Here is a 23,496-nt window from a genome sequence, read left to right as displayed (position 1 = left end):
CTGGAGTATACACGTGACAGGATTTTATTTTTGTCCAATAGTTTTCCCAATTATGGTATGTAAAATTCCCATTGCCTGTCCAGCAATGTCATTTGCAGGGGGATTCCAGAAGTTTCTAGTCCAGTTTAATTTCATATCTTATCCAAAACACTCTTGTCATCCCTACGGCAGGTTAAACATTTAATTTGAGTGACTCAAAATGTCTTACTTTTACATGCCTTCTTTTCCTCGCTCTTCTAGGCTCTAACTCTTCTGGGCTTTAAGGCAAGAAAGAGGGATAGGAAGTGAATTGTATGGCTGGATAACACATAACCCTCAACACAAAGTGATTTAAAACTATCACAATTCTATATTACCTTTCAGAATTTCTGTGGGACAAGAAGTCAGGAGCCATTTAACTGGGTGTTTCTGTCTCAGCATCACTCATAAGGATGAGGTGGTAGTCAGATCTTGGCCAGGGTTGCCGTTACTTAAAGGCTAGACTTGGGCTGGGGTAGCTCACTCCTATCACTGGCATGTTAATGCTGGTTGTTGGCAGGATGCAGCAGTTGCCGTCTTCACAGGCCTCTGAGAGCTACTTGAGTGTCTCACAGTATGGTAGCTGGATCCTCCAGAGTACACCACTTAAGAAAGGTGGAAGACATAATGTGTCTTATGACATAGTCTAGCAAATCTCACACCATTTCTTCCACAGAATTCTACTAGTCACACAGATAAACCCTATTTCCATGTGGGAAAAAACTATACAAGACCATGATTATTAGAAGGTGGGGAATTATTGGGGACTATTGAGGAGATTGGCTACCTCAATTGGAAAAGGCCAATGTCTCTATTTTTCTGAGGGGGGATTCACTTTTCTTCCTGTTTATTTTCTCTTATAACACTCTGACCATCTCCTGTGTGGTCGGTATCCTAACGATATCTTGTGGAGTCCTAGCTGGGGTTGTCTGGAAGGCCCTGTGGGACCTCCGCACTGCAGAGTTGCTTGACACAGGAAATTTGACTCTGGCTTCACCTTTTAATCACTTCCTCAGTATCTCTCACCAGCAGTCAATGCCACAGTGTTCTGCTACTGAGGTCCCTATTCCCAGAAAGCATCCCTCCCAGGTGAGGATAGGCAAACTGGACTAAGCCACCCTTTATTGTGTCTGCTCAATCCTTGGAAAACTCCTGTCTCCTTGACATGCCAAATGTCAGCATGCAGGTTTTCTGCCACGGTCCTGTCCCTCTGACATGCCTCCTCCCTACAGTTCTCATTTCCCCTGCTCAGACTTGCACAGAAGCCTAAGATCCCATTGTCGTAACAAAAGGAATTCAGTCTTCCCTGCTGGAAAATACCTACTATCTTCACAGATAGGTATCTTGGAGTGTCATCTCCCCACTTGCAGAGAGGAGAGGAGAAATTTCCTCTAAGTCCCAGAGGACTAGTGAATCTTTTCCTCTCCCCAGACTTCTTTCATAGACCAGGAAGGTAATGGTGATTAGTGGTAAGAGACTAATTTGATGAATTCTTAATAACCCTGTAAGGAAATTTCTGACTTCAGCTCTAGTTTGTTCATCTGAAGCTCTCTCTTGAATGTGGGAGTATTTAGCAACTTCGGTGTTCACTTTTGCCCTGGGCATAATTTAATGCCTGTAAGAAAAGTTTCACCCAAGTTAAGCATAAATAATACTCAATCAGCTATGTAAAAGGATCATATCCAATTTAAAGTAAGATTTTCTTTGTATCTGACCTTCTCTTTCTCCTCCTATGACATTTTGGAGTCCTCAGATACTTGGACAAAGAGGGCTTTCAAGTGGACTTGAAAGCCTTCTGTGGTGACTTCAATTAAATCAAGATGAGTAAGTTGTTTCTCGTATATCAAATTTTATAACACTCACTGGCTACTTGGAAAACTATATTGATCTTTGCAAAATTAACTGTAGGCTCAGTAGAAAGGTGAGCCTTGATTAATTAGCAGTGTTTGCTAGGGGTACAGATTGGAGGGAACAGGCAAAATTCACACTGAATATTTGCTAGTCATAATCAATACTCTTCTGATATTCCAATGGAAAGTTCGTGGTTTACTTTGTCTTTTTGTTCTTTTATGAGCCAGCATATGTGCGGACTATTTGTCCTAGAACAACCCCAACCTTGTGTCTGTGCCCACCAACGTCCACAGTTGTTTTTTTTTCTTTCAAATTTTTACCCAAAATTCCTTTGGCTTTTATTTCAAACCCAATTATATATTATTCCGCATATCTTTAGCCTGAATGCAGGAACCAAACTTAAATTCAATCAAGTCGCAAGGAGTTTCTAAAATGATGTTCCAATTATCTTGCACAGGATTGTCAATTATGAAGCCCTTGAATAAACCCAAAGGTTTATTTCACCTTGACATCAGTCTGGAGTTTGTTTTAACATATCTTTGGGTTCCTCTTAAAAAGAAAGTTTCCATAAATATGAACCCCAAGAAAAATTTGTAAGATTTCCACTGAAATGATTAAAGAAGATATAGGTTTTCTACAATAGGTTTCACTACAATAGGTTTTAAGCAATCCAGTGTAAGAGCTGAGTGACCAAAAGAGTGAGACATCAATCTGTAAGATGTTTCAAAATTGGGGATATACTGTTCTCAACCTTCTGTAATCAGAACCAAATAATATTCTCCCTTCTTCCTCCATGTAATAGCCATTATCAGCAACATGGGATCCAGAACCACGTCTTCCTTCCCCCAACTCACTTCTTTTCTTCTCATCACTCCTAGATGGGATGGTTTTTGATGAAAGTGAAGAGAGTGCTCTTGGGATAGTAGAATAACTCATCAAAGTTAAGCAATGAGAGCCTTTCAAGAGGAAGACTAGTACTTATAACTTTTCTTCTCTGAAGACTTAAATGCCTAAAACCTATTCCTTTGACAAACAGCAGGGTCCAATCCCCTCCCGTCCAGGTCAGGCCCAGTGATTATTGTGATCCTGAGAACCATGTGGCCCTCTCCAAGATGGAGCCTGGAGACTACTGGGGAAGGGAGGGGTGCAGTAGTGGTGAAAAACCTAGAGAGGGACAGACAAAAGATGGGAACCAGCAAGATAAGGGATTCCTGTATACATACCAATAACAAATTCAGTAAAAGGTTTGCAAGCAACTTTAAGGGGAAGTTTTTGTTTGTTTGTTTTTTAAAAGACACATATTTTGCACCATTCTTTGGACTGATTATGTTTTTGGCTAGATGGTAGTATGATTTTCTTTCATTTAACCATCTGTACCTGTTTGCTCTTCTAGAAGTTACAGGCATAACTCAATTGTTCTACAAGGAGTTATCATGCTAGATTCCTTGAGGCCTGGATTTGACTGTGAAGGTGCACTCTGAATGGGTTCCAATTGGCTATAGTCTTTCATAGAAGGAGCTCAGCTCCCTCAACATCCCCCATCTCCCCACAGTGAAGGCATGGCAAGTTCTTAAAGCCTCCCTCCCACAGTGCCCACTTACTGTGTCATCTTCTTGTCTCAATCTTTTTTCAAGTCTACTTCCGACTTTCCTGACCCATGTTAATCCTTTATCTTTGGATCAGATCAAGTTTCATTTTGGGCCCCTCAGATTTGTTCCTTAGGAACATCTTTTGATTCCCCAACCATTATTTGGTTTCTAGATTCAATTCCCCTTTTCTCTGCCCTCAGCTGAGGGGTAGCCCCACATTCAGGCACCCTAGCCTGGGCACAGTCCAAGGATCTCTTTTTAACAAGAGGGCAAGTTCAGACACAGTCCTGAAATATTGCAAATTTCCTCACTTCTACATCTTCTGGTCCAATACTGTGAGAAGGAAAAGAAAAGTAAAGAGGACGAAAAGAAGAAAGAGGAGGAAGAAGTGGAGGAGGGAAGGGGGAGAAACAGAAAGTTTAGGAGGGAGGAGAAGAGAAGAAAAAAAAAAAAAAATTCAATCAACTATTTGTTATTCCTCCCTCTAGGACCCACACAGAGCATGGATGAATTAGATGAGTGGCTATTACACTGATCTTTTCCAAAAGAAATGCTTTTTGGGGCTCATTCTTCCAACCAGTCATTGGGTCTGTTAGTCAGAGACTGTGTCTATACAGCAGTGAGTTAACAAGTTAGAAAATGAATCCATCAGTCGAAGCATGGTCTTTGTCTTGTCACATTGGCCAGTTCATTGTTTTACACTAAGTTGACTGAACTGGCTTCTTTTGACAAAGAGACACGGCTTAAAAATGACTTCTCTTTGTTTGGTGACATGATGGGTTTATTACAAAACCCGCTCTGAAAGAAAAGAGAAGCAGCATGGATTTCAAACCACCCTCCTCCCAAAATAGCCCCTCGTGACTCATGTAGAATGAGATGCAATCCTGGTGTTTATACTCAGAGAGAATGTGGGGAGTTTTTTCATGCAATATAAGAAAATTGTAATAACATCATGGGTCATAGAAAGACATCCTTAATTAATCCCATTCTACGACTGAGTCATTTGAGAGGCTTCACCTACTCATGTGGAAAGAAGTCCAAGAATTATGACCAAGCATCAACCAACAGTTGCTGAGAGCTTTCTCTGTAACAGAATTGTAATAGGAGTTCCTGTGGGAAAGGGAAGACCCAAACTCTGACCTCAAATTGCCTGCAGTTTCTTAAGCCAAGACAGGCAAAATGAAATATTATAAGGGAGGAACACAGGATTATATAGACCTCATGTGAATACAAGTTCTTCTTTATAAGAAATTCAGCCTTAGGGAAGGAATGTTTCCCAGTCCTGGCTGCCTGTAGATGTCCTATTTATTCATGTACATATATAGGAACTCTTCATACAAAATAGAGGTGGCTGTCATTTGTTCTCAGTTCTCTCTCAGCCTCTACTTCATTTATACTGCCTTTCTTTCTTCACACAATGCCCAAAATCCTGTCTTTGTGACACAACCACCCAAAAGGTCAAAACTATTGCATGTGTCTCTAGGCTGCTCTGTACTTTAGAAAGCTCTTTACACAAGTAATTTTATGCAATGCTCTCAACAACCATTTGAAGATATAAGTAATATTCCCATTTCACACATGAAGAATTGTGACTCAAAGACTCTGTTAATTGTTCTCAAAACTGGCTGAACATTAGAGTCACTCAGGAAGATTTAAAAGAAAATTAAAATTCCCAGACCAACTGCAAAGACACATTTTCTAAAGTTATTTTGCCATAAATTACCAGTCTTTGGTGAGGGGAGAAATGGTTGTCCAAGACACACAAGCCTTAATCTGGCAAAACCAAGAATCAAATATTTATCTTTTGCATCCAAATAAAACAAGACCATCTGATATCCCTGCAAGTCCTATAACTTTCAGCTATACCTCATGTGATCCATTTCATGCCACACAGTGAAGGCTAATCAAGGCACATTTTGGTGGCTTATTGTGCGAAGGTTTGAGAGAGTGTGTGTGTGAGTTTTATCAAACCCAGAGTTAGAAGGTGAAGGCCCAGATTTGCAGGGCCCTGACAGGAACAAGATTTGTTCCAGTTGGTCAGTATTTTATTGAAAAGCAATGAAGGAGAAAGAATTCCACAAGCTTCCAATGAAAAGAAGCTTTTAAAAACTTTGAAAAATAAGGCTGCCAATGATGTAGAACTGTACTTAATTTTAATCTTCCCAACCCCATCTCATCAAGAATTTGGAGCATGAATGGGCTTATGCATGACCGTGCCAATCAAAGCAATCTTATATTCATATGTCCTGCCCAAAGGAACACAAATATGGGAGACATTACAACCACTATCCTTGACCTTTATGGCATTTCCCTAATTGTGCCACCCTAAGGAGACACTGTTTCCTAAGTAACATTAAGTGATGGACGTGTTAATTAACCAGATGGTAGAAATCCTTTTACAATGTCTATGAATATCAAATCACTGTGATGTACACCTTAAGTTTCTTAAAATTTTATGTGAATTATACTTCAATAAAGCTGAAGAAATAAATTTTATGTGAATTATACTTCAGTAAAACTGAAGAAATAAAAATTAAAAGTTTTTTAATTAAAAAATAATCAACATTAAGAGACAAAATAAGTTAGTGAGGTACTTCAAAACTCTGTTATTGTGAATTATCTGGAGAATTTGTTAAAATGTAGCTTCTGATTCCATCGGTCTGAGGCCCTGAGACTCTGCATTTCTAACCTGATCCCAAGTGATGCCAACGCAGTGATAGGTCTGACCACATTTTGAGTCATAAGTTGCTAACCTATACCCGGATGCTGTTTCACAAGAGAAATGGCCACTACAATAGCTAAGATAACACAATGACAGGAGTCAGAGGACACCAGACCAAAAAAAAAAAAATCAGAAAGAAATTTAAACAGTTCTTGTAGGGGAAAAAAAAATCCTTCACACGTTGGTCTGTTGAAAGTGTAGAGTGGGCTAAAGGTGTTTTCGTGTCCCAGATTGCCAGGGAGGGCACTGGGGGCTAAAAAATTAAGGCACTTTTCCTAGAACTATATACACAGCTGGCAGAAATCAACATCTCAAGCATCAGCTGATACTCATGTTTCAACACTGTCTTTTACTGGATCCCCACTGTGACTTATTATTGTGGATCAATGTGGAGACAGTAAGGAGAAACGTCTCTGGGACCAGGAAGTAAGAAGGACCAGGAAGCAGGGTGGGATTGGGAAATAAGACATCCTCTGAGAGTTAAGCCTTAGGTGAACTGAAACAGTGATCCATGAAGTCACCTTAAGAAGACAGAAAGCTTCCTAAGCCAGTAACACTTGACCCTATTCTAACTGTAGAAATTGTCACATCTAAAGAAAGGAAGTTCTTAATCATGAGAAGGCTGGCCATCACAGAGGCTTGCAAAAAGCCTAGTCACAGAGATTAATTCTGAGTCTGTTAACTAAGGGAGGGACAAAGCCTGCTTTGAGAATATGGAGTCTCATGTAGAGAGACTGTGTCTATATCAACAAGCTAAAGATGGATATATCAGACATTCAGGACCTGGTGCCACAGAACAGGGGCTGGTCAACTCAGCCTGTGGACCAATTCCTGTTTTTGTAAATAAAGTTTCATTAGACTGTAGGCACAGCTGTTCATTTACCCATTTTCTGGGGCTGTTTTGCGCTACAGTGGCAAAGTTGAGGTCTTGACAAAGGAGGCAATATGACCAACAATGCCTAGAATCCCAACTATCTGACCTTCTACAGAGTTTCCTAACCATATCAAATATCTCTTCAATCATGGAGTGAATTCCCTTTGCTCTGAATCTGAGCTCGCCAAGCAAACTTCTGATTATAATTTGGTTTTCTAGGTAGAATACCAGTGAAGGAAACAGTGCATTGGCCATTTCTTATTTCTAGCTTTATTTGCATCCTGGGGTTTTTTGGACTTTTTTTTTTTTTTTTTTTTTACATCAATGTCTGGGACCTCATCTTATCTGTATCATCCCATAGTGATGGTTCCTTTCTAAATTTGCTTAAAAAAAAAAAAGGAACACTTCGTTAAGCCCATAGGACGAAGGGCTAAACATCTAAATGGTGGTGGGTTCGCTTTTTTTCATGTTAAAGTACATTCTTAATAATTCTGGTGAAGATCCTTGGGAGTAAAATGCAAGCAGTAAGCCTGGGCCCAATTCCCCATCCCACAAGGAAAACATTTCCTTTGTTAACCACAAGAGCAAAAGTCACAAAAGCTTACTTCTACACAGGGAGCCTCATTCACTGCTTTGTGATTGTGTTCCATTTCTGATCCATATAGGTGTTTACCTGGCTTTGCCATTCAACCTTGCCTTTGTATCCCTTTCTTAGATTTGTATTTTATATTGTCTCATATATTTGGAGCAAAACGGGAGTGTCTTGTTATAAATATGCTATAATATCTTGACCAAAACCACCCCTTGCTGACCTCCAATAGGATTCTTTTATTGAGTTTAATTGATTGGGTATTTTACCATTCATTGTTCAGCTGACATTTACTGAGTGCATACTATGTTGTAGGTACTACCTTCCTCTCTGGGCATTCAGAGGTGACATTTACCTGTATGTGCTGTTCTTACAAGTTCACAATTGGAGGTGAGCTAAACCATTTGAATATCCACCTCTAAGACTGAACAAAATTGCCAAAGTGATAGCTCCCCAGCTCAGGCTCATTAGCCATTAGGACAAAACTAATCTTTCCCCTTCAGTTAAGTTCATGTTCTTCTTTGCTCCTGATAAGCCAACCATCCCATCACAGTTTACTTGTCATCTAAACTATTCCCATTTAGGAATGTCCTAAATATATAGTTCTACAACACCTTTGATAACATATCCACAAATTAATGCTTCAATAACCAAACTAAAAAAAATCAACAATACTGAGTCATTAAATCAACCTCAACGTCTTGGAGAAGGATATTTATATTTGCATTTTGTGGCTCATTTATGACCCTCTGCAAAGTTCAAGAAACAACAATTCTCCCAGCACAACATCCTTGAGCAGGGTGGGGAATAACCAGGTTCCCCTAAAGTGTACCCAGGCAGTTCTTTCGGGCACTCATTTGCTGCACACATAACCACTGTCTTATTGTCTTTGGCTCCCTCCTGGGAGAAACCCACAGAGACTTTGCTCCGGCTCCCTATTGAGGTTGGCACATTGTTGACTATCAGTACATCCTGCCATGGCTACAAACCAGTAATTTTGTTTTTAGTGCACAGAGGTGGCCGTTTACTTTGCAACATCATTCAGAAGGCTCAGCAATAACTTTTCCTAATTTAAGAAAAATAGAAGGAGCATGGTGGGCCCTTACTGGAAGCATAGTTGAATCAAATATGATCTCTTCTAGGATTTTCCTACATAAAATAATGAAAAGGCCTTAGTTATTAAATCACAACTTATAAATCAAAATGCATGAAATTGCTTTTCACCACATGTTTTTACTGATATGAATAAGGCCCACACTGTGTATGTTTCAAATTAACCTTAATGCCATCTAGTGGTCATTGAGAAATTTCTGTCTCAGAGAATTGGTAACAATTTTAGAAATTTTAAAAATTATTAGTAATAACACTGCTTCATTGAAGAAACTTACTGAACACCTACAATGTTCCAGGACATTATGCTCAGCACTTACTGTGTTTTATCTCATTTTCTCTTCACAATAACCTTAACTGACACCGTATCTCCATTATACAAAGAAATGAAGGCATAGTGGTTTATATTGAATAACATGCCATATTCATGGATATAGCAATCCTAGCTGGAGTTCCAGTAGTCATTCCATGGCCTTCATACTCAGCCAGAATGCTAAACTACTTCTAGACCTCAGCTACAGTTAAGACTAACACCCACCCACATGCAAGGTCACATACTAATTAACGTGTTTGAAGGAAGGCGCAACCTTCACTTTTTCACTACACCACTGACTTCCACCATGTTCTAGTTCTCCCTCAAGCAAGACTTCAATTGTGTGGGGATTTTTAAACATCTGAAATTCACATCTGGCATCTCTAAAATGAATGGATTCATCATTAATGCAAATAGGTACTGAATTCTCATGCAGGAGACTCAAGGTGCTGACAGCACAATAGGGAAACAGCCACTGTCCCTCCTTTCATGGAGCTTAAAGGGCAGTGGAAGGACAGGTGGACATAAACTATATGGAGATATAATCCCATTGTGGGAAGGGCTCCCCGGAGAAATCCAGTGCAGTGCTCACTTCGGCAGCACACATACTAAAATTGGAAAGAAATGCAGTACAGCTTTCCTTTAGGATCTGATCAGTGAGTGACAACAGAAGCAATGGAAGACTTCCCTAAGAGAAGGACCTCTCCGGCTCCTGAACAAGTGGGAGTGGGAGCAAGGTGGGTGCAGGGAGAGGGGAACAGGGCATTCCAGACAGAGGGCCTCAACTCCAACCAGAAGGGTGTCTTCCACCACCATGTTCCCCAGCGTTATGCTCACACAACGCACATCCAACAGGAAGTCAACATGCAATCTAGGCAACTCTCAATTCTTTAGCCATAAATGGAATTTGGATAAAAGGCCATAACTAAACCATATTTTTTTCATACTTTGAGCAAATTGCTTTTACTGAAGATACTAAAATTGCATGATAGTGGAACCATTTTGAATACCCAAGCATAATGGTGACTCTGCTAAATGAAGTTTCTGTTGATTCTAATGAATAATTCAAATGTTTCTCAAATGAAATTTTTTACTTTGGTTATAAAAATAACATGGCAGATAATATGAATAAGAGCGAAAAGAGCTAAAAAGGAGGAGGGGGGGAGGGGAAGGGGGAAGAGGATGGAAAAAAGCTCACACTCCTATCTTGCAACCCAGAGACAAGCAATGTAACATTTTGGAATGTTTCCTTCCAGGTTTTTTTCTATGGATATTTTACAAAGATTAGATCGTATAAACAATTTTTAAATTTAATTTACTCATTTAATATAACTGTTTCACTTGTTATTATAAACTCCTCATTAACATCATTTTAACAGCTACATAATATTTCATCATGTAAATATATCTCAGTTTACCTAACTCATTTCCCAATGATTGAGCATGTGGATCATTTCCAATGTACAATACATAACAAATAATATATGATAATAAATAGTATATAACAAATAATAGAAATAATACATTGCATAAAACTTACTTCTCTAAAGCATAAAAAGTTCAGAATAGAACTCAGGAAATAGTAGACATAATTGTCAAGTAATTAAGAGCTCATTTGTATACCTGAAGAGAACTGAAGATAGTCACAAAGCAGATTACAAACCACAATAAGCACTAGTGAACACTGACCTTCAACTGCACCCACTCCCATCTTGAACTATTAACTGGTTTCTACATCAATCTTAAGACAGCCTGCAGTAAACATTAATGGGTGTTTTTGTCAAGTTGGAGTCATCCTAACATCCCATTTGTGAAATGATGTGCCACATTGGCACATTTTATAAGCTTAATCTACCTCATTGAATAATGTAATATTTATGACACTAGCTTGACTTACACAATTACACACACATAGACACACACATCCATACACACACACACAGAGGAGTTATAATTGATTACATCTTGGTTCTTCTTTACTTTGAACATGTCCAGGTGTTTTTTAAATTGATATTTAGTGACACTTTGGTGAACTCAAGAGCCATTTGAGTTGCCGTTTTTCCATCTCTTTGATATAGGATATTTATTTAATGTGAAAGTAAATTTGAATTGAAACTTTTCTTCTTCTAATTTGGTTCTGTTGAGCAGGGAAATGCCTATTTTCCAGATGCTAGGACCCTTGGACAGACTTTCCACAGAGAGGCATTTACAAGAGACAGACAATACATCCACTGTGCCATGAGTAAGGATGGGGCTAGATAAAAGGTGAGCTTTGAACAGTGGTGACTGGACCTTTCAGATGCTTCAACAACACTCTCATTCCATGCCAGCATCTGAAAAGAGTGACAATGTAGTCTGATGCATAGTGACCACACAGATGGGTGCCACTTAGCCTGAGTCTGTTGGAAACAAAGGATGTTTGGGGCTAATACTGACATTTCAGAGTCAAACTCACTAGATTTGGTTCTGGGATCATCCGTACACTATTAATGCCGTGGGACAAGTTTCTTAATCTTTTTGTAAGTCACTCTTCTTTTCTCTTTTCTCTCTTTTTTTTAATGGAAATGACAATAGTGCCTACTACATGCGATTGTTGAGAGAATTAAATGAAATAATCCACTGAAAGCCCTTAATGCAGTGTCTGGCACATGGAAAGCACCCAATAAATGATTACTATCATTATAACTATTATTCACTTATATCAATGAGATAAATACTTTTATTCCATTATGTCAATCTCATGAGGAAAATAATTCTTAAAACTTCCTTTATTCTTCTTTAATACCCTGTCAGAAATCTGTTCATCCTGGTACAAATCTATTTGAAACATACAAGTTATTGGAAGAGCTGAGGATGGGTAAGGAATACCTTAGCATTATCTCCAACCAAAGAAATATCTCCCTCCTTTCGTCCCAAAGCTCCTTGAAAGCAGGAACTTTGTCGGCCTTGTTGACCAGTAGCAAGTACAATGACTGGCACATAATAAGAACATGCACAGTCTATCTTTAAGTGAGTAAATAAATAATCCTAAAATAATTCCCCAATTTTACAAATGCCTATTTCTAAGCTCAATTCAAGTGAACAAGATTTCTTTCTTTTTATGGAAGTCACCAAAATGGAATCTTTTCAACAAGATTTTCCTTGACCTCAGATATACCACTGCCCTCAGTGAACACAGGTAGTCTTGGCTTTCTCAAGAAAAAGCACCATATGTCAACCTCAGAGAACTCCGTGGGCCTAGCCCAAGATCCATAACTAACTCTTCAAACAAGCATTACTCGACTTTTCAGAAGTTGCCTACTTAGTAAGCACCTCTCCATGCAAACTGGAGATTGCATCTGAAAGCTGAAATTTCATCAGATCTGCCGGTTTCTGAGCCTTCATCCAACTGGGAAATTTGTCTGTAGCATCAAAGGGGATGAAATCCCCAAATTGTGGCTGGATTTTTATTCAAACCATTACAAGATGAATTCATGACATTTCCCTCTAGCAACAGTCTAATCTATATTACTTTCGACGTCACCCCTCCTCTAGCCAAACAACCTTCCTCTTCCCTTACAAATCTCTCCTGCCCGTTCTGTGTTTTTTTAGAATGCCCATGCCAGAGCAATTTACAAAAATATGTAGATCACATTCTAGGAAATCACCTTCCTTCCATAAATTCTGAAATAGATCTCCTGTGATAATATTAAAGATGCCCATATCTGGGGTGGCCATAAAACCTAGTTTGTTTAGAACAGTCTGACTTCATGACAGCTGCCCCAGAATTCCATCCAGCTTATTTCCAGATTTTTTTCATTTGTAATGAAGTACCATTAGTAGTAAGAGTTGCTTTGAAATAGGTCTGGATTGCTCGAACTTCACTTTGAGTTTCCAACTTCTGCCATGCTCTCATTTAACAGCGTGTGAGATGCATTTGCAGAAAAAAAGACCTTTCATCTTAACTTGTGGTTAAATCTGGAGGAAAATCAACAATCAGTCTCTTTCTTTTTCTGACCCTTTACAGACCCTTTCAAGGACAGCACCCAGGGTGCGAAAATGAAGTGTGCTTACTTCTTCTGGTTTCAGGAGGTGGCATTTCATGTATTAAGTGCCAAAATTTTTAGCTTTTGAAGCTTTTAGCAAATTGCAATTATTGAAAACAAAGCTGAGAGCAGGAAGACATTTAAATTGATCCTTACAAAGGAAAGGAACAAAACAAAGGAAGCAAGGGGTCAAATGGTGTAGAAGATTTAATTCTGAAATTCTATAATTGTACTTTGGAATATCTTGACTTAGGAAAAGAAAATTTGACGGAGTCCTGGCAAGGAAAGAAGAAATAGCTCACATACCAAAAGACAGCTAACCAAAGAACAATGGACCTCTTGAAAGCAATATAATTCTGGGCAGAAATCATTCTCGATCTAGAAACTGAAACCCTAAAATACTATCGGTTAAGTAGGAGATAGATTAAAGTCATTTTAAGGCAAGTGAGCTCTTAAAAAATTTACCTCCTATGCCCCTTCCCCTGGAAGCTACTGAAAGTATGCTTCATCAAAATGAGGACCAAGCGAGAGAGAGAGAAAGAAAGAGAGAGAGTGGTGGAACCCAAGATATATGGCATCCCATATAAGAGAGGGACAAAGGGAATTCATAGGATAAGAAAGAGCAGACCCAGAGCAATAGTGTTTAGTTGGTCTCAAGAGCAATTAGTCCAGACTTGATGATACAGGAGACTTGGGGGTGGGGCATACTCCAAGGAAGAAAGAAAAAAATAGCTGACAGATGATTTGTTGCCTTCATTGTGAGATATTTTTTGAGAAGTTTGAGGCAGATTTAGTTAGGCAGAATTAAAATAAACGTTAAAACCGGAGGCATTTATTAACTCAGAAAAAAATAAAAGTTGAACAAGAAAGGAAACATATGAGTATGTTTGCACCCAGTGATGATATAGTCATTTCGAGGATTTAGCAGAAGCGTTGAGGGGAAAAGTAGTGATTCTCAGCTTATTAAATTAAGTTGATGGAAAAACAACTGATAATGTATTAAAATCAAAAAGGAAAAATAAGCAGATTATTTAAAAACGGAGGTAAATGCCAGGAGAAACTGCTAAAACAGTTGTGTCTGGGTGGCACAAGAAGGAAATGAGGAAGGAAGAAAAGAAGCAGATAACTTTTTGTTTTTAGTTAACCTTAGAATACTCTTTGACTTAAAAAAGTTATGTATGTGTATTATTTTGATCTAAAAACTAGTACCTTTCCAATTTCTCCCGACCCTGCATCTCTAACCCTTTTTGAACTATTATTGGGTGAGACATCTTGCACAGGTCTGGGAAAAGAGGCAGGAGAGGAGTTGGATGAGAAAGAACTTTGGGCAGCCCCGAGGACAAACGAAGGAAGAAGGCAATTGACGCCACACTTAGCTCGAGGCCAACCCTGCAGAGAACAGTCTCAGCGCATCCCAGCTCAGAATCCTGGGCTTGGCACACTCATCACTAATGCCTTTCATGATGACAGCTAAGACAGGAGTTATAGCGTGTCATCAGAGCTCCTCCTGCCAGTGATCTGGAAGAGGGAACAAATATCTTGGCAGGCTCTGGCAATAAATAACTGTTCTAAGGTTGTCAGTCTGGTCAGGGACTCTCTCTTTTTTGTGATAAGTTCCTGCTTGTGTAGCTCTCTTCGGTTTCTACGTGTCCAATAATTTAGGAGACAACTGTTGAAGAGCTAATTAATGGGACATGAATAGGTGCCTGGGTCTTTAGCTCAGCTGTCATCCTTCTTACAGTTCTAGGTATGTTTTGTGCATTTTCATTTTTCCAGTGATTCTTCATTTCTGTTTTATTGCAGGTACTAAGGGGATAAGTTTCCAAATACTGAAGGAAGACTCAATGGGAATATTCAAGAGCCCCCATGTAGGAGATTCCATCCCATTCCTTTAAGACAACATGTAATAAGCATTTATCTGGGCACTGTAAGACATTTAAAACATGAGAATCTGACCTGCATCCAGCTCTCTGAAGATGTAACACCTAAAGAGAGACTTGTATAGAATTATCTCTATCCACCAAACTCTCTTAGTGCTAAGAGAAGGTGGCTGGCCAGAGGCTCTGGGCGAGATCCCAGCAGGACCTTGAAGAATGGGTAGTATTTCTCAGTGGAGATGAGGTGCATGCAAACCAAGTAGAAGGAGTAGCATGGAGAAAGGCAAGTGGGATGAAAATGCTTTTGGAAAAGGAGGAGTAGAAGGGTATTGTAGGACCACGGTGTATGCAAACACATGGGAGTATACGTTGAAGACATAGAGAAGCTGAAGACAGAAATTTTGGGAGGAAAGATAATGACTTCAGTTCCCTCTTCAATAAATTTTTCTTTTGTACTGAAGTCTTGTTGCCTGGGAGATTGAAAGAATGCCCAAGACAGATATAGATAAGTGGGAAATGGGAGTGGTCTGGAACTCAACCTAAGCTATGTTGATTTAGAGAGCATGGCAGTGCTTTCCATGCAGAAAGCTCCAGTGTTTGTAAATGTGACAGGGAGGAGCAGGTGAGAGGGCAGAGGTGAGTTTAAAGATGTAAGCAGTGCTATACAGGGGAAATGGGCTCCCGTGAGGAATGAGCACAGAGGACAGAAGACCAAAAATAGAGGCTGTTCATGGACAGGAGCCAATAAAAGAGGACAGAGAAATAAAAATTAAAAGGGTCACAGCACTGCAGGAGAGAGAGAATGTGTTGTGGAATCCCAAAATGCGGTGACCAGTGGGTGGTCAATGAAGCCCTTCAGGCACAACTGGGTGATGACAGGGAAAAAGGCTGTCAGCCTGGCAATGAGGAGGTCACTAGTACATGGTGAAAGCAAACGTGGTTGGAGCAGGAGTGAGGCATCAAGGACAGTCTGGAAAGAGATGAGAAGAGCAAGCAGTGTAAAATTCTTGCTTAAGGAAAGATAATGTTAATGGAAACTAGACCAGTAATTAGCCCCTTGGTAACTGGGGTTAATTACATGAAGCCTGCGGTTCAACGACAACTGTCAGCAAACAAACAGATGTGTTTTCCTGTGGTGATAAATACTTCTATTCGTTGTCTGTATCTTCTTACTTTATTGCCTTCCCTGATTTTACTTGGCATTTATTGACTGATTTCAGAGAGACGGAGACTAGACAATTTGGGAAACTAATGTGATTACTTCCTCTTCTATACATTGCCATTATATAGTCAATTTCATGTGGTTCAAACCAATTAAAAGGGAGTAAGAAATTATTTGGGTAGTGACGATTAGGAGTACAGTTAGCAGCACTGGGGACTTGAGATTGGTTTTCAAATTTGTGGTCCAGCACCCTATTTGAGGATGGCTGGCCGGTGTGCCTGGAAAGTGTGAATAAGTGTGGTTGGAACAGAGTAAGCAAGGGGAGAGGGTCAGGAGAGGAGATTACAGAGGAAAAGAGGCCTAGGCATTGAGGGAGAGCCTCACAGACCAACCTAAGGACTTGGGCTCTTATTCTGAGAGAGAGCCTGCCTAGCCATTTCCTCAGCCACATCTGTCTTTCATATCATGTCACTCATACCTCTCCAGCAGTTGTTTTTTTCAATATAGTTTTATTATTTTAAGTTCTTAAAAAATGGCCTGTAACCCTGAAGTTTATACGTTATAATTAATAAATCAGAAGTTGTTGAAAGTTTCAATGGACTCTTGTTTATCATAAAGAGCTGCAGCAGTTTTAACTGAGAGAAGACTATCTGGCAGTGCTGGAGTGTTCAGTAGGTTACATGTCAATTCTGCTAATGGTGACGTTTTCACCTCTTGTTTTCTTCATAGTGAAATTTTGTGTATTTTCATCCCATATATTTTTGCAAGTTTATCTTTTTGCTTTCATTCCTATACAGTTCTTTGACAAGTATTTTTATAAAACAAAAGCTGTTGAGAAAGTTGTCTTTAATTATGACTTTTTGGAATCTGTTATCATAGTTAGACACTCCAAAAGTGTACGCTGAGTCCATATCATTTCATTCTGATATAAAATATATGGCTTTGTCCTGTTTAACTGGAAGTCCTTTAACTAATATTTTTTTAGCAACAATTCGCTGCTAGTCATTACATTACTTCAATGGCTTCCCAGTGATTTTTAGTATCACAATTTACTTTAATGTTAATTACCTGGAGTTAGGTCAAACTGGGTAAGGGTACAGTACTCCACTAGTCTTGCCTCACTTCTGACCAGTCACAAGATAGGGTGTTCCCAGGCCACATTTTTTTGACCAACTGGTTTAAGAACATATATGTCTGGTTAAGAAGCTAGCAAATTCAATCCCTTATATAGTATTTATTATGACTTCCAAGACTGCTCTTTTTATGATTCAAGCCCTTTCTGTCTCCCTAAAAAGAGAAAAGAGTAGGAAAAAAGGTGTCTTAAATTTGTATAAAATGTGCACATTTTAACTCAGATTTAGACCCCTTTCTCCAACACACATTTTTGCCGTCTTCCTCAATTCCCCCTTTCCCACACTGTAGCCACCCACATCTTCTGGTCATGGATCAAAAAAGGTCATTATTCAAAGTCATACACAGACTAAGTACTGCAAATCTCACCTTCATCCCAAGAGAAACCAGCTCACCAGCTTGCTAGCTCTTGGTATCCTCAGTGTCCCCTTAAGGACACAGACTTTTATGGACATCTTTAGGCTTATGGACCTCCCATATGCTTGGCAAGGAAATGCTCAGAATTCACAGATTCTAGAGACAGGAGAGTTTCTACAGATGCAACAGAGAATTGCTGTCTTGTGATTTATAGATTGTCTATTACAGAATGGCAGTGAATAGAAACACTGCAAATTACTGGAGTAATTGCAACTTCTTCCAATCTCCAGTGCTGAACTGGAAAACTTCAGTGGCCTTCTGGTTCTGTTGACACAATCACCACATTAGCTGGCAATTGTATTTGCCATGAGTAAAGTGCTCCACTGATAGGGCCCTTGCCATAATTGTCCACTACAATGAAGTCACTCTTCAAGAATTCAAAATTCAAGATTCAAGAAATTGATACTAAGAAGGAGAATAGACTGATTCATCTCTCATACTTCCTGCCCCGCAGGTTAATGTTTTAGAGTTTTAGGATTCAGAAGGCAAGAAGCTAGCTACCGTAGAGGCACACAAAACCTCAACTCCCACTCCCTGACCCACTGTTGCCCATGTTGAGATACCAAAAGGAAAGGGAAGAGCCCTCTGGAGAGACATTTAGGGTGGACTTGGAGGTATATTTCAACAACAAACAAACAAAAAAAAAAAGTCTTCTTTGATTTCTGAGGAGGAAAGTAACATAGAACATGAAAGATCAAGGTGACAGTCATTAAGAAAACACCTAAAGAAATTTGACTTTCACTTTGACATTATCCTTTTTAGATGGAGATTATGTATAGGGCCTCTTCTGAATACTGTTATCTCGGAGCATCACATGGCAGATTTTCTCTTGAGGAGTCAACCCTCCATAATCCATCACCATTGTGAGTTAGGCTGACAATTTTTACCTGACACCAATCACAAAGGACTCTGACACAAACTACTTTTAGCAGGTCCAGGAAAACACCAAATGCTGTAAAAGAACTGTTTGAAGAATAAAATATGACAATTCAATTATATGTCACTTTCTGATCATTTTTTTTCCTGGTTAATTCAAAGTGTTTATATGGGATAAATATCTACTCAAAACTGGAAATATGTTAAATATATCATTTAGTTTCTTCCCTAGAAATGTTCAATAGGTATACTGAGTCTATATCAGCTGGACAAACTATCAAAAAAAAAAAAAAAAAATGAAGGCACACTGTTTCCCACCACCCCTCTCCCCACCCCACCATGGACACACAAATGAAGAAGAAACTTCACCAAAAATACTTTTGAGGGGGAAAAAAAATAATTTTACTGTGAATGAATTCTTTAGAACCTGTTCTATTTCAGCTTGCCTGCATAAACACAGCCAATGGATTGTCATGGAATTTTTTAATGCATTCCTTTGAGCTTAAAACTTATCACTTGGTAATAAGCAACCAAAGAGTCTGAAGTCCCATCTGTGAAGCTGTCCCAACAGGCAGCCACTGCAAGGCTCTTTCACACACACAAATTCTAAGCCCACCGAGCTGACCAGCGGTTCAGCTAATCCTCATATAAAAATTAATCCAGGGACGCCTGGGTGGCTCAGTTGGTTAAGCAGCTGCCTTCGGCTCAGGTCATGATCCCAGCGTCCTGGGATCGAGTCCCACATCGGGCTCCTAGCTCCGCAGGGAGCCTGCTTCTCCCTCTGACTCTGCCTTCCACTCTGCCTGTGCTCGCTCTCGCTCGCTCTCTCTCTGACAAATAAATAAATAAAATCTTTAAAAAAAATTAATCCAAAAGAAATCATCAAAGGGGGAAAATATATATATTCAAGGAGATTCAGTGAACATTTTCTTTAATGGCAGCAGAGTTAGAAACTTCTTAAATGTCAGAAAATAAATGATTGTTAAAGAATGGAGAAATCAGGGCGCCTGGGTGGCCCAGTGGGTTAAGCCGCTGCCTTCAGCTCAGGTCATGATGTCAGGGTCCGGGGATCGAGTCCTGCATCAGGCTGTCTGCTCAGCAGGGTGCCTGCTTCCTCCTCTCTCTGCTTGCCTCTCTGCCTACTTGTGATCTCTCTCTGTCAAATAAATAAAATCTTTAAAAAAAAAGAAAAAGAATGGAGAAATCAGACAATGGAATACAGTGCAGCCTTCATCAATAATGGTACAGAGATACACTTACTGATTTAAAAAGCATTTTCTATTACTAAGCAGAAAAAGCAAGGTATACTTCAGCATGCTCCTGTTTTTGCTATATGATTTTGGTTTGTTTTTTCACATAGAACACATCTGAAGAATACATATAAAATTAATATGATTTTTCGAGGTAGAAAGATGGGCAACTTTTTTTTCCTTTTACTATTCTGTATTTTCCAATTTTTCTGCAATAATTATTGATTCCTTATATAATGAAACTTTTAATATATCAAAGAAGGATTAGCAATATCAAGTAAAATTACAAATAGCTTATTTGGGGGCACCTGCAATGGTGCACTCAGTTAGGAGTCCAACTCTCGATTTCAGCTCCAGTCATGATCTCAGGGTCGTGAGACTGAGCCCCATGTTGGGCTCCACACTCAGTATGGAGTCTGCTTGGCATTCTCTCTCTCTGCTCCTCCCCACTTGTACCCTCTCTCTCTCTCTCTCTCTCTTTAAAAAACAAAACAAAACAAAACCAAAAAATGGTTTCTTCAGAGAAGATGTAATAAAGGACTTCTTTCTTCAGTGAATGAAAAGTAAATGTGGCCTTAATAGGAAAAGACTTTTCTTATGCTACTTGCCCTGAAAAGTAGAAAACTAATGTGGAAAATGCTGCTATATCTAGTAAGGATCATCAACTGCTTTATGCCTTGTTCAGTATTTATTAGCCGCTCACTGAGTCAGAACCACTGACTGGACGGCAGAGGAGAAATGGCAGTTGAGGGCTGGTGGCCCTGAGGCAGTGGTGTCTTCTAGGGGTGTTGCTGGTCACCAGAGCAAAATTGTCTTGGGCAAGGCCTGCATCAGATCAGCATATTCTGAGCTTGGCAAATCCCAAAGTTTATTTCCGTTTTGGTTTTTTTGGTTTTGTTTTATTTTTTGTTTTGTTTTTTTTTTGTTTTCTTTTTTTATGATACCCAAATGTGACCCAACCCTAAGAAGACATCTATTTGCTAAAATTTACCCCAAACTGCAAGAGATACAAGCATCTGATTGATTGATTTACAAGAAAGCCAGCCAAGCAGAGCAGAACGCTCTAGTCATTAGAACAGTACATGCTTTCCCCTTAGACACACTATATGGGAAAGCAAGTGACAGGGGCAGACAAGTGTTCTAGAAAGCACACTCTTGACAGCTGTGCAGGGTAAATTAGGGGGTGTCCATATGTCCTGGTTTGCCTGGGACAGTCTTTGTTGATGCCTGCTTTCTGAGTGTAATGTTTAATAAACATCCTGTTTCACTTTCAAAAATGTCCTGTTGACAAATTATATGTCAGCCTGACTGGAGAACACTGTAGTGGGACCTGGGAAATGAGTTGTTAGAGAACGATTGAAAAATCCTCCAAAGAAACAAGGACAGCCCAAACCTATGCTGCAGAAACAAGATTAGAGAGAATGAGATGGGTGGAGGTAAAGCAAAATTAGGTGGTAGAAGCTGTAGGAATCTGACGAACTAATGCAAACAACTGAAGAAGAATAAGAATTTGATGTGACCTCAACATTTCTGCCTTGGGGAACAGACATATGGCAATTCTAGAAGGAAGTTTGGGAAGAAAGGTTTTGAATCTGATTTTGTAATGGTTGGATTTGAGGTGTTTGTGGGATGTGAGGGAAGAGGTTCCTAATAAGCAGCCAAGGTTAGGTGTCCTGAGGTCTGAAGGTGAAGTCTAACCAGAGTCAGGTTTGGAAAGTCCTCTGGGACACAGCACACTCCAGGGCTGGTGTGGGAGTACACTCTTACACATGGGAGTGGAGAACTGTGTGGTCAGAGCCTTACGGAGAAGGAAAAAAAAGGAATTGAGAAAGAGATACATGAATAAGAAAAAATATATTAAATATACAGCAAAAGGATATTAAATTAATTATTAATATATGTTGATCACTAGTATGTGTCAAAAAATGTTTATACATTTTACCCATAGTATCTGATCTCAACTCAGGACAACTCTCTAATGAAGGTATTATTTCATGAAGAAAGAGGCAAACAAAGAAGACTAGAAACTTGATCTGGATTCACTTCAGAAGTCTTGTCCCAAGCCCAGACTCTTCCCTACCACACTCAGAGGGCATCTCGGGAAGTAACGCATACACTGTGGGACTGCCTTGCAGAAGTGGACTGCATCACCAGTGTTCTTCTGCAAAAGGCAAAACAAATAAATAGTAGCTTGTCACTTCTCCAAAGAGGATATACAAATGGCCAACAGGTATACAAACTACTGTCTACAAATTGTCAGGGAAATACAAATCAAAAACCCAGTAAGTGAACACCTCATACCTGTCAGGATTACTGTTATTTGGGAAAAAGGGAGAGAGAATGCTGTGTATATGTAACAAGCTTGGCAAAGATGTGTAGATTTTGGACTCTTTCTATAACTTTTGGTAGGAATACAAAATGATTCAGCTGCTATATGGAATTTCCTTTAAAAATTAAAAATAGAGCGACCATATGTTCCAGTGGTCCCAGTTCTGGCTATTTATCCGAAAGAATTGAAATCAGGATCTCAAAGAGGTATCTGTAGTCTTATGTCCCCTGCAGCATTATTCACAAGAGCCAAGATGTGGGAAGAATCTAAAATGTCATTGACAGATGAACAGATAAAGAAAATGTATGTATGGAACAATGAAATATTGTTCGGGCTCCAGAAAGAAGGAAATCCTGTATATGTGACAACATAGGTGAACCTAGAGGGCATCATGTAAGTGAAATTAGCCAATCACAGAAGAAGAAATACTGCATGTGAGCACTTATATGGGTGGTTGAGTCGGATGGTGGTTGTCAGGGACTGGGGGGAGGGGAGGGTGAGACGAGGAGCTGTTACTTACCAGGTGTAAAGTTTCAGATATGGAAGATGAATAGGTTCTAGAGATCTGCTGTCCAACGTCATGCCTGTAGTTAGCAATACTGTATTGTCCAAAGGGTAGATCTCCTGTTAACTGTCCTTGCAGTTATGTGTGTGATATGTACATATATTATATGTATATACAGTAGAATCACAGTGGAATATTATTAATAATATATAACAACTGATATATGTGTATATATATATAAATTATACACATATACATATAACTGATTTTTGTATATTGATTTTCATCCTGAAACTTCACTGCATTCATTTATTAGTTCTAACAGGTTTTTGGTGGAATGTTCAAGGTTTTCATTAAGATCATGTATTCTGCACGAAATCAGAGAGGGAGACAAGCCATAAAAGACTTTTAATCCTAGAAAACAAATTGAGGGTTGCTAGAGGGGAGGGGGAATGGAGGGATGGGGTCCAGGGTGATGAACATTTAAGGAGGGAATGTGATGTAATGAGCACTGGGTGTTATATAAGATGAATCACTAAAATCTACCTCTGAAACCAGTAATATATTATATGTTAATTAACAGAATTTAAATTTTGAAAAAAGATGTCTTTTGCAAACGAACTCTTTTACGTCTTTCTTTCCAATTTTGATGTCTTTTACTTCTTTTTCTTGCCTAACTGCTCTGGCTGGGAATTCCAGTAATATGCTGAATAGAAGTGGTGAGAGTGGATACACTCACCTAGTGCCAGGTTTTAGAGAAAAAGCTTTCAGCTCTTCACCATTGAGTATCATCTCAGCCATGGTTTTGTCATATGACCTTTATTATATTGAGGCAAATTCCTTCTATCTGATGTTGGA

General features: G+C 39.3%; 1 long non-coding RNA gene across 1 annotated transcript; it reads left to right on the top strand.

Moving 5' to 3' along the window:
• Positions 1 to 4,718: 4,718 nt before the first annotated feature.
• Positions 4,719 to 23,179, top strand: LOC116573653. The gene is made up of 3 exons (XR_004278912.1): positions 4,719 to 4,729; positions 20,131 to 20,136; positions 23,097 to 23,179. It is a non-coding gene; the product is annotated as an uncharacterized LOC116573653 (long non-coding RNA).
• The last annotated feature ends 317 nt before the right edge of the window (positions 23,180 to 23,496 follow it).

Source organism: Mustela erminea, chromosome 14 (genome assembly GCF_009829155.1).
Source record: "Mustela erminea isolate mMusErm1 chromosome 14, mMusErm1.Pri, whole genome shotgun sequence".
Lineage (NCBI taxonomy): Eukaryota > Metazoa > Chordata > Mammalia > Carnivora > Mustelidae > Mustela > Mustela erminea.
Note: the sequence above shows the minus strand (reverse complement) of the source record. Positions and strands in the feature narration are given on the sequence as shown.